Consider the following 17500-nt stretch of genomic DNA (forward strand, 5'->3'; position numbering starts at 1 on the left):
TGAGTCCTGGAGCTACTTCAGCCTCTAGTTTTTCTAGATTCCTTTTCAGGGATCTTGGGATCGTGCCTAGTGCTCCTATGATTATGGGTACGATTTCCACTGGCATATCCCATATCCTTTTTATTTCTATTTTCAGATCTTGATACTTATCCATTTTTTCCCTTCTCTTCTCTTCAACTCTGGTGTCCCATGGTATTGCGACATCAATAAGTGATACTTTCTTCTTTACTTTGTCAATCAACGTCACGTCTGGTTTCTGTTTGCACGTTTATCACCCTCCTATTTGTTTCTGATACCATTAGTCCAAGAGGATCTTTGTGTGATTCATTTTCTATCACTCCCTCAGGTTGGTGCTCGTACCACTTATTACTGCAAGGTAGCTGATGTTTCTTGCACAGGCTCCAGTGGAGGCTTTTGCCACTGAATCATGCTCTTTTTGTACTGGTTCTGTGCAAGTGCCAGGCATTCGCTTGCTATGTGGTTTATGGTTTCATTTTTCGTATTGCACTTCCTATATATGGGAGAGATGTTATTTCCGTCTATCGTTCTTTGAACATATCTGGTTCTTAGGGCCTGATCTTGGGTGTAGTGCTTTGTGTATTGTCATATGTTTCCTGGTTTTTCTGATCTATTCTGCGGAGTTCTGCCTTCGTCCATCCGACTATTCCTGCGCTGTATCTGATTACTGGCACTGCCCATGTGTTTATGCTTTTATCAATATTTCCGGCGTTGAGTTTTGACTTGAGTATCGCCTTGAGTTCTGCATATATTCTTTCCTGATCGTGTCCTTCATCTCTTGGTGTTTATATCCCCTCCTTCCATTATTCCCAGGTATTTGTATCCAGTCTCATCTATGTGTTTGATTTTCACACCTATTAAAGTTATCAGGGTGAATCCATGAATATTTACATTATAGAGTCTACTCTTCTCTCTCTCTCTCTCTCTCTCTCTCTCTCTCTATATATATATATATATATATATATATATACATATATATAGATATATATTCTATATATAGATATAATATATATATATATATATATAACATATATATATATATCATAGATATATATATATATAATATATATATATATATAATATATATAATATATATATATACTATATATATTATTATATATATATATATTTATATATATTAATATATATATACTATAATTATATTATATATATAATATATATATATATATATAAATATATATAGTTATATATATTTATATATATACACATATATATATATATATACATATATATATATATATATGATATATATATAATATATATATATATATATATATATATAAATATATATATATATACTATATATATATATATATATATATATATATATATATAATATATATATATATAGATATATATATATTATATGTAATATATATATATATATATATATATATATATATATATCTATATATATATCACAGGAGCATTTCAGTGGGAAGCAGGAGTGTACTACCTAATAAGACTAAGCAGAAAGTCTGACATAGACACACACGCACACATACGCATACACACACACAAGTGATCACTGAAATTTCCTAGAAAAAGATGAGGAAGCCTGAGTTTCCGTGTATTGCGAAGAATCTGGAAGTAATCTTGTCAGGACTGGTACACAAATAACAAAGGCGGATTGATCAACTTGACGATCTGGCATAAAAAAAAGAAGTCCGATTACGACAGCAGAAGTTAGAGTTCACTGATTGGATCCTATTGAGGAAGGATATAAGAAACGAAGGACTTCAATTATGAGAACAATGCTCCAATCTTGGACTGATGACGGCTTCGTGGAGATTTGATAAATGAACTTAGTAGTAAGGTAATGAATTTTATTTTTTATTATTATTTTTATTTTTTATTGGTCTGTCGCAGTCATCCTATTCGACTGAGTGGTTTTTAACTTACATATGTGAATATTTGCTGTGATTATTATTATTATTATTATTATTATTATTATTATTATTATTATTATTATTATATATTATTATTATTATTATTATTATTATTATTATTATTATTATGCAGAATATTATGGTGTTCATTCGAAAGCCGTAACAGAAGGTAATGGCAAATAACGAAAGAGGAGATCACTTATTAGAAAGAAAAAAAAACAGAAAATGTACCAAATTTATAGAAAAATATAAGTGTAAGTTAAGCGGCTGCTATTAACATATGATGTCTTTCAGATTAATGAAAATATATAACAAGCTAATGACACTGTTTTTAAGCCTGCCAGTAACCAACTATGTCTCCCAATATACTTCAATAGGATACAAATATCACATTTACTTCTGTAACTATTTACTGTCTACTATTAACCTGAAGGATTAAAATACCACAATGAATCAAATAAGTATTTACTGTCCACCATTAACCTGAAGGGTAAAAATACCACAATTAATCCTATGGCTTTTTACTGTCCACCATTAGCTTGAAGGATAAAAATGACAATTAATCCTGTAACTATTTACTGTCCACCATTAGCCTGAAGGATAGAAATATCACTATTAATCCTATAAGTATTTACTAGTCCACCATTAGCCTGAAGTATGGAAATATCATTATTAAACCTATAAGTATTTACTAGTCCACCATTAGCCTGAAGGATGAGAGAGAGAGAGAGAGCGTAAATGATTCCTACTTTGAATATTTTTTCGAAAAAGTTTTCGTTATTCAAATGTTCATATGAAATTTTTCGTTGTTTTATTAGAGAGAGAGAAGAGAGAGAGAGAGAGAGAGAGAGAGAGAGAGAATGTCTATCTCTTGATGCATATTTTATCAAATATGTTATTTTCAGTGATTTGAGATTTCCTGTACGCTTTAACGTAGAGAGAGAGAGATATTTTTTTTTTTTTTTTCAAATATGTTATTTTTCAAACATTTCACTTGAGACGTATCGTAACTTTTCTCGTTTAACTTCAGCAAAGTTAAATTTAAAAATCACCTATCACTGTGTCAAGCAAGATATCTGGCTATTCTCGAGTCAACATGGTTTTCAAATGGGTCAGGAAATTGTCTTTATTTTTTCCGTAAGGTTGTTAGTGCCTACAGTGAACCTCACGCAGCGCACTGTAGGCATTACTTAAGATTCTTTACAGCGTACCTTCGGCCCTAGCTGCAACCCTTTTCATTCCTTTTATTGTACCTCCTTTCATATTATCTTTCTTCCATCTTACTTTCCACCCTTTCCTAACAGTTGGTTCATAGTGCAACTGCTTTGAGGTTTTCCTCCTATTACACCTTTCAAAGAATTTGCAGGCAATGTCCGTTTTAGCGATGAATGATTTAGTGGGTCCCAGTGTTTCGCCTTTGGTCTGAAGGCAAGAATTCTGACTGTCGACTCACACTGTTTTAAAATGGCTGAAGTATCTTCAGACTAAGTCGCTTTTCCAGAGTAAATTTTTTTTTTTTTTTTTTTGAGAAAATAGATTTTTTTATCAATATAAATACAAAACCGAATCCTATTGTGTTATGTAAGATTTCAGTACTAGACTCAAAGGAGTTTCGAAATGACTAAATAAACTTTACGTTTTGTTTGGTAGTAAATAAATTTTGTGTTTTGTCTGGTAGTAACACACTATTTCAGAGTAAATTTTTTTTTTTCATTAAACATGTATACAAAAAATCGTTTCTCATTGTCTCCTGCAAGATTTATATAGTCTGCTCAAAACAATTTTAATTGGCTAAATAAACTATACGCATTTTTTTGAGTAACACTATAAAAAAAAATATTAATTTTCCTCATAACGTCCACACAAAATCATCTCTCACTGCGTCGTATGAGATATTCATAGTCAACTCAAGACTGTTTTAAAGTTAATAAATAAGAGGCATGGATATTTTTTCCATATAACACACATTTACTAAATCGTTTCTCATATAGTCTCCTCAAAGCAAATTGAAGGTGACTTATAATAAAGAAACTTAATTTTTTAAATTGACTAATGAAGAAACTGAATTTTTTAAAGAAACTATATTTTTAAAGTGACTGATAAATAAACTGCATTTTTAAAAGTGAAAGTGCATTTTTTAAAGTGACTGATGAAGTAACTTCATTTTATACATGACCGATATAGAAACTGCATTTTTAAAGTGACTGATGATGAAACTTAATTTTCTTTAAAGTGACTGATTAAGAAACAACATTTTCTAAAGTGACTGACAAAGAAACTGTATTTTTTTTAAAGCGACTGTCGAAAAACTGTTTTTTTTTTAAGTGACTGATGAAGAAACTGCATTTTTCAAAGCGACTGATAAAGAAATTGCATTTTTAAAAGTGAATGATGAAGAAACTGTATCTTTTAAAGTGACTAATGAAAAAATATATGAAAAAACTGTATTTCTAAAGTTACTGACGATTAAACTCCATTTTTAAAGTGACTGATAAAGAAAAATATTTGAAGAAACTACATTTTTTAAAGTGACTGATAAAGAACTGGAGAAAAAATTATGTTTTCTTACGAGCGACTCACTCTTTTGGAGCAGAATTTTACTTCTTTTTTTTTCTTCTTCTTCTTCTTCTAATAAATTAACCCAGAGGCGTTTGATATAATCATCCATTCCTTTCAGGCGGTGGAGGAGAGCGGCTGGGGAGGGACCCACTCAGGCGTGAGGTCATTTGGGACCTCGGGTATCTCTACGCCCTCAGAAACCTCGATTACGAAGACGAGATGCAGCGGAATGGATTCAAATTCACTATTCAGGTCACAGACAAGGTAGAGGATGGATGCGGTGAGACGAATTGTCTCTTCTTTTTTTCTTTTCTTTTTTTCGTGAAAAGGTTATATGATAAAATGATGCTATGTGAAGATGGTTCTTTGTTTTTTTATATAACTAGATTGATTTTTTAAATTTAACCGGATGCATTCTCAAAAATGGATGTTAAAGTGAATTAACTTTACGTATTATTGTATTTTGTAGACACAAAATTTCAGTATATTTTTATATATATATATAATATATATATATATATATATATATAATATATATATATATATATATATATATTGTAGATACATAATAAGAAATAAAAATAGAAATAACTCAAAGAATTATTGCCTTTTTCTCCAAGGGTCGTGGAGGGTGGCTCGACTCTCGTCATCTGGACGAGAATTCACCTCCATGACCTCAACGATAACCCCCCGAAATTCAGCCGCTATCACGCCCACGTTTACTGTCAGGGAAGACACGAAACCGGGGACGCTTTTAGCCACCTTAACCGCCCACGATCCTGACATGGTGAGTGAAGAGTATATTATTAATTTAATATGTTCTGAATCTGTTGGTATACCTGGTTGTGTTTGTGGTTGCATTTTTGTGCATGACGTATTGTGCGTATTTGTTTGTGTTTGTGTACTTTTGTGTGTGTTTAAGTGTTTTTGTGTGTTTTGTTGTTTTTGTGTTTGTGTGTACGAGTGTTTGTGCGTGTGATGTATTGTATGTTTGATTTTGTGTGGTTCTGTTTTTGTATGTTTGTGTGTGTGTTTGTGGGTGTATGTGTTTATTTTGTATGTGATGTTTTGTGGGTTTTTTGTTTGTTTGTTTGTGTTGTATGTGTTGTTTTGATAAATCCCCATTTTCATAAGAAGAAGAATTAGGTTCTTGTGATAAGTTTATTATTATTATTATTATTATTATTATTATTATTATTATTATTATTATTTATTATTATTTATTATTTAGGAAGCAGACCCTCTCTCAAGCAAACTTTATTAAAGTAATGGCTACTTCAGCAGCATTACACTTGAAGAGATTCTTCTCTATTTTCCGAATAGCGGCTTTTTCCGTGCTACTTAGACAGGCTAGTAGAGCGCCTATGGAGGTCATGATCAAATACAGTCAAAATTGGTGTATATATTTGAATTTTACAGATAAATTAAGATACCATAGTTTTATCAAAGTCATTAACGATATATATATATATATATATATATATATATATATATATATATATATATATATATATATATATATATATATATGTCTCTCTCTCTCTCTCTCTCTCTCTCTTTCTTGAAGCAAGCGAGCTTTCGTCTGGAGCTGCGAGACATCCTCGGGCTGGGAAGCTGAGGGTGGACTGATCTTGAAGCGTTGTTGTTGGAGATTAAGCCAGCCTTGTGCTGGCACGGGCTCTTGCTCCTAGAGCAGCCCGTAACTGGAATATCTGTAAAGATACAAAAAACAGGGCTTTGGCGGTTAGTTTTGGGGAAAGGAGATAGGGTGACAGGCAGGATTGGAACCCCTTTGAACCTTACGGTACCCATCAGTAGGAGAGTAAGTTTTATAGTAGTGAGACTCAGCCTAGCTGAAGAGTGCTGATAGGAAGAAGGAAGCGAGTTTAGTTTGAGGGAAAGAAGGCGTTACCTATAAACATTTTAGGCGCAACTATATATACATGTGTGTAGCATCTGAAAATATTGCAATATATATCAACCCAATAATTAAGCAAGTATTATAGTATAATACATGTTCATGCATACTCAACTTACATTACATCTATTGCTCCCCAAGATGTTTATGACTCCCATTGCAACCAGTGAAGTAGAGGGTTTGTGCTTTGTGTGGCTTTCATTGTTATTTTGTTTACAAGACACTAGGAGATTCCCATGTGTCTATGGAGAAATGCCGTGTGATTCATCCTTTTACCTGGGAGGTGGGTGAGACATGAGGAGATTCCCATATGTCCCTATGTTATTTAAGATGTGTCTGGTGATCTGTGCCGGTGTCAGCTCTATTTCAGTTAGGTTTGATCTGTAAGACTGTGTCTCTGGGCAGTCTAGTAGGTGTGTTCGAGGGGCTGGATTGCCTCTCGGTCACAGTACTGACATAACCTGCCCCTCATTTCCTATCATTTGCCAGGTGCAGAGGTATCCTAGCCTTAATCTGTGTGTGATGACTGAGAGTTTTCTAGTGGTTTGTTTTGTGATGTCATGCGGCGTTAGATTTGTGACATCCACATACCACTTGGACGTCCTTGACTCTTGTAGGTAGTGACGTCGTACTTCACTCTCTTCTTGGAGTTTTTGGCATAGCTTTTTGCCATTTCCTTTAGGTGTGTTATGGATGATTGCACTTTTATGCTTACTGTACTGCAGCTGAGGGCACTTTTGACAAGGAAGTCAGCTTCATCATTTCCCTGGATTCCCACATGGCTGGGTATCCAGTTTAGTGTGACTCTCCTGCCAGCAGCTTGATGTGAATTGGCCAATGATTTTATGGCTGTTATCAGTGTCACATTTTCTTTTGGATTTGTCGCTTTGATAGCGAGTATTGCTCCTTTGGAGTCAATATGCACTGTTGTGTGTCCTTCTTTTACATTGGAATTTTCTAAGGCTTTTAAGATTGCCATTAGTTCCGCTTGTAGTATGGAGGCATTGTTGGATAGCCTCCAGCTTCCTTTGAAGTCTTGGGCAGCCACTGCTGCTGCAGTTGCTGGAGCTTTTTGGGGGTCAACTGAGCCATCAGTTGTAATGTGTTTTCAGCTGCTGTGTTCTCGATTGCTTCTTCTGCTGCAGTTTTCATTTGTGCTGCTGTGCACAGTGCTTTGTTTGGCCACGGTCCAGTATGTGAAGTTATACCGGATTGGGTCTTCAACCCAGGGAGGTGGTTTTTGGTATCCCTCAGGTGGGACATCCTTTGTTATGTGTTTCACTGTGTCCTGCAATACCCAGTTCTCTCAGTGTCTGGAGTATACTGCCCGCATAGGTTTTGGGCGGGTCTAGTTCTTCGTGCAAGTTTAAACACGCTTGCATTTTGTTTTTGTGTGGTCCATTTCTGTCGTTTCTGATGGTTTTGCACAGAATGGCAATATTTCTTTGGCCTATTCTGTGCTTGAGAGACTGCAGTTGTGTCTCTGCCCTCAAGAGACAAATTCTTGTCCACATTGGGGCTCCAAGTATAAGGTTCTCATTGCGTTGTTTTGGATCGACTTCCCCAGGTCCTCTGCTTTGGTGATCCTTTCTGAAGAATTTTGTCAGGACTGGGTATACTGCGTATTCTACTTGTGCTCTGATGGTTTGTATGTAGAACCTCCTGAGCAGATGGTATGTCGCACCTTCTTCCAATGATGTGATTTTCTTTAGGGCATTAAGCCCTATTCTTGTTTTGGCTTGGAGGAGCTGTATTTGCTTCTCAGGAGATAGTGAATCTGCAATGCAGACTCCCAGATATGTGTAGCTATTCCCCCACCAGTCTATGACGTCTCCTTTCAGTAGAAGGTTGGGTGATTTTGATCATGTTTTACTGCCATGGCTTTTGTCTTATTTCTGTTGATTTTGAGTCCCAGTTGCGTGCACTTGTCCTCAAGTTTTTGCAAGGCTTCTTGCATCTTTTTTTTGTAGCTGTCTTTGAGGGCCGGAGCTGACGATGCAAACATCTTCAGCATATATGAAGAATCTTGAAGCGGTGTCCGTCCTCGTTTATATTTGGAGTTGACAGCAGGGAGTCTGCCCCATGCTGATCTACTATTGGCTGGTGGCGGTAGGTCTTCGTTTTCATTGGTGGCTTGGACCGGGTCTCAAGCCACTTTCCATGCATTGATGGTTTCGATATTGTAAGTCCTGCAGCCGCCTAGACCTCCTTAGCGGCGTGGTTACTCGATGGGCGTTTCGCTATGCTGCGGGACGTCACGGCTAACTTGATTATGATTGGCTGCAGGAGTATCTCGTTCGGGGGCGTTTTCTTCCGTGGAGTTGTCGTGTTCGGTGGTGTCATTGTTGGTGGCAGGTCTTCTCATACTCGTAGGGAGGAGAAATTCTTCCTGCGTCGTATTTAGTGTAGGTTTTACTTGCTGGATGAGAAGTGCCTCCAGCAGGCGTAACCGACGGGCATCAGGGGCCTTCCCAATGATCTTCGTGTTTTGGATGATCACTCCCAGGAGATGGCCTCTTGATGTTTGGTGCTGTGCGTGATTTTTGATAGCCCCCCTCTTGGGCGTGGCATGAGAGTCTCTTCGACAGGCGCATGGTAGTCATACCAACGTAGGCGCCGCTGCAACCGCGGACTGGGCATGTATAGTGGTACACCACATGTGTCTGCTTCAGGGGGTCTCGTACCTGTGGAGAGGGGTTATTTTTCATAATAAGGTCGCGCGTCCTCCGATTCTGGTAGTAGATAATTAGGTCAATATTTTTGGTGTCGTCGGTCGGGGATACATTTTCAGAAATAATTTTTTTGACTGAGTCCTCTTCTTCACGGTAATGTGAACTCATGAAGGCTTTATAATACAGCTTGATATTATCCTGGGGGCGGGTTGCGGGCTCTCACTCCCGTACCATTTCTCCAGGCTGTACGGACTTCTCTGCTTATTAATTTATTTGAATACCCGTTATTTACGAGTACTTGGGAGGCTCGGTCGAGTTCCTGATGAGTGTCCTGCCAGGTCGAGCAGTGGAGAGGGCTCTCCTGACGAATGGCCCTGACGGTCGTGCTTTTGAATCTGGCGGGGCACTCGCTGTCACCATTGAGGCAAAGTCCTAGGTTGGTTTTCTTTGTGTAGACGGAAGTACGGAGGCCGTCTTCCGTCTTACTCACAAGGACGTCGAGAAAGGGGAGCCGATCGTCGGTGCTGTATTCAACCGTGTAATTCAGCACGCTGCACTGCTGAAATGCCTGACGGAGGGCTTCTACTCATTCGGCGTCGACTTGAACAAAGATGTCGTCGATATATCGTCCATATCTGCGGGGTTGCCGCATCCTAGCGAAGACTCGTTCCTCCACGGTTCCCATGTAAAAGTTAGCGAAGAGTACCCCCAGCGGGGAGCCCATCGCTACGCCGTCCTTTTGGCGGTACATCTGTCCTCGGTGGGTGGAGAAAGGGGCCTTCTTCGTGCAGATCTCCAGCAGCGTCGGAGCGAGGCTTCGGGTATGTTGAGGGGCGCCGTCGACTGACTCCTGTAGACACGCTCAAGGATGATGTCGATGGTTTCGTCGACAGGCACGTTCGTAAACAGGGACTCTACATCCAGCGAGGCGATAATCCCGGTGCCAGGGGCGTCCTTTGATGACTTCTAGGAATTCTACTGACGACTGCAGGCTGTACCGACTCGGGACGTAGGGGTGGGGTCAAGATTTGGTTAAGACGTTTAGCCAAGGCGTAAGTAGGGGGCGGGCGTCTGGCTGAATGATGCGGGCCGGAGGGGGTTTCCTGTTTGTGAGTTTTTATGTTATCGTATATAACCCAGCTGTAGTCTCCTTGTATGGGCGGGAGATGGACAGCGTTAGTCGCAGCATTCACTACACTGATGACCCCGTTGGCCTCCCTCTTGATGTCGTCTGTCGGGTTTCTTGTCAGGCGCTCGTACTTGCTCTCGTTGGACAAAATGGCATCCAGCTTCCCGTAGTATTCAGCAGTGTCAATCAAGACGAAGGCTGCCGTCTTGTCCACGCGTCGCACCGTGATGTTCTCTTTCTCCTTCAGTTCCTTCGCCGCTTTCTTCATCTCCTTGGTGAGGATCCCGCTGGAGTGCGAGCCTCTCTCCGTAAGGGCTTCAGCAAGTAGGAGGGGTTGAAGGGCGTCGGTAGTTCTCACGATGCTCCGGGCTTCGAGCTGCTGGATGGAGTCGAGGAGCAACTCGATTTCGAGTCTCTTGTCGTGAGGTCTGGGTCTTAGAAATGAAGTGGCAATTAAGACCCAGCTTCAGAAGGGCGTCTTGATCGGGGGTGGGGTCGTAGTCAGTAAGGTTAATGTATCCTTGGGTTCGTTCAGGGATGCGGAGTTTGCCGCCGTTCAGGGAAATGAGCTTACGAAGGGCACCTCTCATTCGTTGCTTCATGTCATCCTCCTGAAGGCGGGCGAGGCATCTCTCGATGTTCCCAGGGTACATTGGTACATCTCCTGAGGGGTTGTCTTCTTCAATGGGTGTGTCACGTTCAGGATTATCGAAATCGGTGTTGTCCAATCAATGACTACCTTCTTCTCGAAGGGCACCAGGACGTGCTGCTATAGGTTCCTCTCCTACTCCACTGGTGCCAGGCTGCTTCTCACTCTCTCCCACTCCTGCCGCAGTCTCTTGGTCTCATTCTGGAGAGCACGCAGTTCGGTAGTCTTGATTACTATTTGCCGCTGTAGAATCTCAGTCAAAAAATTATTTCTGAAAATGTATCCCGACCGACGACACCAAAAATATCGAGCTAATTATCTACTACCAGAATCGGAGGACGCTCGACCTATATGAAAAATAACCCTCTCCACAGGTACGAGACCCCCTTGAAGCAGACGCATGTGGTGTACCACTATACATGCCCAGTCCTCGTGCAGCGGCGCCTACGTTGGTATGACTACCATGCGCCTGTCGAAGAGACTCTCATGCCACGCCCAAGAAGGGGCTATCAAAAATCATGCACGCACCAAACATCAAGAGGCCATCTCCTGGGATGTGATCATCCAAAACACGAAGATCATCGGGAAGGCCCCTGATGCCCGTCGGTTACGCCTGCTGGAGGCGCTTCTCATCCAGCAAGTAAAACCTACACTAAAATACGACGCAGGAATTTCTCCTCCATACGAGTATGAGAAGACCTGCCACCAACAATGACACCACCGAGCACGACAACTCCACGGAAGAAAACGCCCCCGAACGGAGATACTCCTGCAGCCAATCATAATCAAGTTAGCCGTGACGTCCCGCAGCATAGCGAAACGCCCATCGACGTAACCACGCCGCTAAGGAGGTCTAGGCGGCTGCAGGACTTACAATATCGCAACCATCAACACATGGAAAGTGGCTTGAGACCCGGTCCAAGCCACCAATGAAAACGAAGACCTACCGCCACCAGCCAATAGTAGATCAGCATGGGGCAGACCCCCTGCCGTCAACTCCAAAATATAAAACGAGGACGGACACCGCTTCAAGATCAGTCCACCCTCAGCTTCCCAGCCCGAGGATGTCTGGCAGCTCCAGACGAAAGCTCGCTTGCTTCAAGAAGAGAGAGAGAGAGAGAGAGAGAGAGAGAAAGACGAGAGAGAGAGAGAGAGAGACATATATATATATATATATATATATATATATATATATATATATATATATATATATATCGTTAATGACTTTGATAACAATGGTATCATAGTTTATCTGTAAAATTCAAATATATACACCAATTTTGACTGTATTTGATCATGACCTCCATAGGCGCTCTGCTAGCCTGTCTAAGTAGCACGGAAAAAGCCGCTATTCGAAATAGAGAAGAATCTCTACAAGTGTAATGCTGCTGAAGTAGCCATTACTTTTAATAAAGTATTATTATTATTATTATTATTATTATTATTATTATTATTATTATTATTATTATTATTGTTGTTGTTGTAGTTGTTGTTGTTGTAGTTTTTGTTGTTGTTGCAGTTGTATATGATTTTAATTTTTTTTATGTCAATTGCTATTATTTTTGCTTCTGTTGTTGCTAAATGAGCTGTTACTTAGTAAATCAAAAAAGATAATATTGTCTCCCGTCTTTGAATCCTTTTGTGCAAAAGTCAGCTCTTAGATAATAAATTGATATATTATTATTATCTCCTGTCTGCGTTTCATCCCTTGTCCAATAATGAAATCTTCAAACAATGAATCAATAGATCATTATCTCCTGTCTAGTTCGAATCCCTTTGTGGAAAATTGTGCTTTTAAATATTAAGTGAATAGATCATTATCTCCAGTCTGTTTTCAATCCCTTTATGGAAAGTTGTGCTTTTAAATTAAAAGTAAATAGATCATTATCCCCCTTCTGTTTTCAAGCCCTTTGTCCCAAAAATGAGGTTCGTAAACAATCAATGAATAAATAATTGCACCTGTCAATTTTCTGTCCCTGCAACAACAAATAAACGGATTATTAACTACTGTCTAGTTTCAATCACTTTTTCTATAAATCAGCTTTTCAGGAATGCCTGTTTTTTTTATTCTTTTGTCCAGTTTATTGACATTCCTCCACTTACTCCTGAAGTCGAAAAACCAGTTATGCAACAATAGATAAACAGATAATTATCTCATTTCTATTTCCATCCATTTTCCTATAAATCAGCTTTTCAACAATTCCTGTGTTTTAATTCCTTTATCCAATTTATTGACCTCTTTTATTCCTTCCTCCCTCCATCAATTCCTTCCACCTCCTCCCGAAGGGAGGCAAACAAGCCGTCCGATACCACGTCGTGGGCGGATGGGACGCCCTCGCAGTTGACCAGACGGGCGCCCCGTCTTTCTGGACGTCCCTGGACAGGGAGGCTAAAGATGGCACGATCGGAACGGCCAAAATCATAGCCGTCGACAGCGGCCATCCGCCCTTGACTTCCACGGCGACTCTGACCATCTCCGTCACGGACGTGAACGACTGCCCCCCTCGTCTGCTGCACCCGACGGTCTTTCACGTGCTGGAGAACACGCCCCCTGCCCTCCTCGGGGGCTCACGGCTACGGACCAGGACATCTGGGCGCTGGGTCACAGCCCACCCTTCACCTGTCTCTCGCGTCGTCTAATCTGCCAGATTGTCACGGCTCAGGTTGACGTCAGGTTCATTTCCTGTGAGTAGTCTCTCTCTCTCTCTCTCTCTCTCTCTCTCTCTCTCTCTCTCTCTCTCTCTCTTCTCTAAATGCCTCGTTTGAATGGGTGGTCTTCGTGCTCGCCTAACAGTCCGGAGGTCCGAAGTTCAATTCTACGCTCGGCCAACGCAGAATCAGAGGAATTTATTTCTGGTGATAGAAATTAATTTCTCAATATAATGTGGTTCGGATCCCACAAAAAGTTATAGGTCCAGTTGCTACGAAAACCAGTTGGTTCCTAGCCACGTAAAAACTATCTAATCCTTCGAGCCAGTCGTAGGAAAGCTGTTAATCAGCTTAGTGGTCTAAGAGACACTTAACTTTCTCTCTCTCTCTCTCTCTCTCTCTCTCTCTCTCTCTCTCTCTCTCTCTCTCTCTCTCTCTCTCTCTCACGTACGAACAGGAATATGATAACTATGGTGAAAACCGAATTCGAAAACTGAATTGGAAAAAAAAATTTGTCCAAAAGAAATTTTTAAAAAATACTTTATGGAAAAGTGAGCATCGTTCCAAAAACTTGAAACTGTTTAAACTCTTACCAATATTACATTCAACATTCCAGCCTATTAAACAGGTATAAACAATGCTATTGACATTTTCAATTATAAAATCATATGCAAATATCTTTAGAATTCCATCAACACCTTTTCGCTTACTCGGGGAGTAAGCCTACAAGCTACTTTGTTATTGGTGTTCTTAGTCTTGGTGGGATGTTACAGAAAGGTCTGTAGGAAAGCCTATAAAGGTCTGAAAAAAGTTTTTGGTGTTGAGTTAATGATACAGGAATTTTAGGATAGGATATTTATGATTTATTTATTGGAAGAAAAATGTAAAAAAAAATAATGTGCATGTAAAGTAGCACAGGAAAATTATTTCTAATTAAATATAGCGTATTTCTTTTAATTTTAGTCGTTTAAACAACGCACTATTTGACCGTAGATTGTAGCACGTTTTTATTTACATTAAAAAAGTTAGGAATATAGTGTTTACATCTTAAGCGTTCAGGAAAAAGCTCGGATCACACCTTGTTTACATATAACTGAAAACCGTGAAAAAAGATTAAGTACCTGTTACCTCATCATCAAAGATGAACATCATTAATATGCGACCTTTATTAAGCTTCAAGCTGATACACTTTGCTACAAACTTGCTGACACCTAGAATAGAAACCAGTTTCTAAGCGCTAAAGTTGGGTTTAGCTTGTTAGCGTCAGGTATGGTAAAAACACCATTGCCTGAGTTACACACCTATTAATTTATTATTTGGAAAAGCAAGCTGCATTTAAGAATATGTTCTGGGCAAATACTGAATTATGACCAATAGAAAATAGATAACGATGCGAGTGGAACACTGAAGATCGGTGAAAATTATTTTAGTAGGACAGTCCTTTCATACTGGTAAAATTTGCAGAATTACGTACATGTAACCCATTCAATTTTACTCAACATTATGCCAGTTTTATGAATAATAATTTGGGAATCCAGTTACACGAGAGCAACACCATAATTAAATTTACGGACTTGGCTCTACCCAAAATTTAATTACTGTTTAGAAACGTATTAAAGGGAAAAATTTTCTCCCCCAATTGCAGATTTGGACAGCGGCCGATGAGAAACCGAAATGTGGACGAAGGAGCCATTCGATCGTGAACAGCATCGAGAACTGTCCGTAAGAATCCTCCTCATGGATGCTAGGCGATTATCCGTCACCCAGAACATCAGGATCATTGTGGATGACGTCAATGACAACCAGATGAAACCAGCATCCAAAACTGTTACTTGTGGAAAGCCCAGGTAAGTTGAAGGTTAACTCATTGGTTTTTTTTAATTGTTCTGGATGCTGATGGTTCAGTATTAACTTTGTTTTCAGAAATTCTGATTTCAATTTAAATGTTTTTTTATTTGTGTAATAAAATTGATTGTAGACATAGATCAAATTTTTGGTTTGACTGAATTTTTCTGGACTCTGATGGTTCATTTTTAACGTTTTATTGTCAAGATACCTGTAATTTTTGTGAGGAAATTTTACCTTGTAGAAAGTAGAATTTAGGTAATTTTAAAAAATTTTCTGAAGGGAAATTGACTTCAGACATAGGTTAAATTTTTGGTTTGAATTGCTCTGAACAATGATGTTTCATCAATAACTTTATTTTTTCTCTTTGTCAAATTACCTGTAATTTTGGTGAAGAAAGTCTGCTTTTAGAAAGTAAACTTTGAATTTAAGTAATTTAATTTTGTGTAGTGAAATTTACTGTAGACATAGATTAAATTTTTGCTTTTTATGGAATGTTCTGAACACTGATGTTTTATCCATAACTTAAAATTATATTTTTTTGTCAAATAACCTGTAGTTTTGGTGAAGAAAATGTTCCTTTAGTAAAGCAAAATTTAAATATAAGTGATTTTTTATAACTGATGCAGTGAAATTGTATTTTAGACATGAAATAACTTTTTGGTTTTTCACAAATTGTTTTGAATACTGATAAATTATTGCCTTTCATTTTTCCCAAAATTGCCTAAAATATAGATGAAGGAAATATTAGTTTTAGATAGAATAATTTTGAATTTATTTAGTGCTTTTTTATTTTTGTAATGAAATATATTTTGGACATATTTATAGGTTTGAATCCCCAAAGTACATAATAAAATTACATACATTTCATTGTAAAAACTATTTTCATGTGATGTGATTTGAAAGTTTTTTTAAAGATCATGCCAGTGCGTACCAGAAATTCAGACTAAATTCCACAGGAAAAAGGATAAGAGAAAAATAGATTAGAAAAACAAACCACATCTTCTTTCCGTCCTGAATTCGACGTGAAAAATAAAACATTGAATGGTTATACTTTTTTCCCCAATATTGACCTGTCCCCAGAGCGGAAATTCGGAGCCTCAGCTGGGTCGTGTTTACGTGGATGACCCGGACGATTGGGACGTCAAGGACAAAAGCTTCCACTGGCTAGGTCAGGCTCACCCCCTCTTCTCCCTCAACACCGAAGATGGATCCATCTTCGCATCGAGTCAAGTCCGAGAGGGAAGGTAAATATACTTTTTATATTCATTTTTGTACATAAGATGTTTATATCTAGTTTATGTTTCAAGTATACTTTACCTATATGTCCAGTAACCAAAGGGCTTCATTATTTCTTATCTCAAGCATAAATTATATAGATATCATAGAAACAAAGGTCGACAGTAATACCTCTTGAATTTTTATTCGACAATTTCCCTGCGATAAATAAAATAAAATAAAATCAGAAAGTTTATTTACTCAAAGTCTTAATTTTCCAAGTATTATAAAAAACAGGGTCGAAATGTTACCTGGAATTGTATCTATCGTTGCTTTGCTTAACCAATCACACCTACACAATCCAAATATTATAAAACAACAAACTTTTAAATATTACTGTAATTACCATGCTGACACCAACACAATAACTTTGATTATACAACCTAGTCTGATTTCATATCCATGCCAAGATACAAGAAAAAAAATATTCAGTGAAAGTAATCATTAATTGCCTAACGAAGCAAGTTTATTTGGTGAAATCTTAATACTTATCGAGATATTATTAAAGGCTGACTTTCAAATTTTATTGTCATATTGGCCCCAACCCAATAACTTTTATCTGATACGAGAAAAAATAAATTATTCAGAGACGGTAACCACTAATTGTCTAATGAAGCGAGTTTATTTGGTGAAATCTTAATACGTTTCCAGATATTATCAAAGACTGACTATCAAATTTTATTGTCATATTTAACCCCCAACACAATAACTTCTATTAGATACGAGAAAAAATGAATTATTCAGAGAAGGAAATCACCAATTGTCTAAGAACCAAGTTTGGTGAAATCTTAATACTTTTCCAGATATTATCAAAGACTGACTTTCAATTCTATTGTCATATTGACCCCAACACATTAACTTGTATTAGATACG

General features: G+C 38.2%; 1 pseudogene; it reads left to right on the plus strand.

Moving 5' to 3' along the window:
• LOC135221362 (putative neural-cadherin 2) overlaps window positions 1-17500 on the plus strand; it is a 33869-nt pseudogene that overhangs the window by 9505 nt on the left and 6864 nt on the right.

This window comes from Macrobrachium nipponense, chromosome 2 (genome assembly GCF_015104395.2).
Source record: "Macrobrachium nipponense isolate FS-2020 chromosome 2, ASM1510439v2, whole genome shotgun sequence".
NCBI classification, from domain to species: Eukaryota; Metazoa; Arthropoda; class Malacostraca; order Decapoda; family Palaemonidae; genus Macrobrachium; species Macrobrachium nipponense.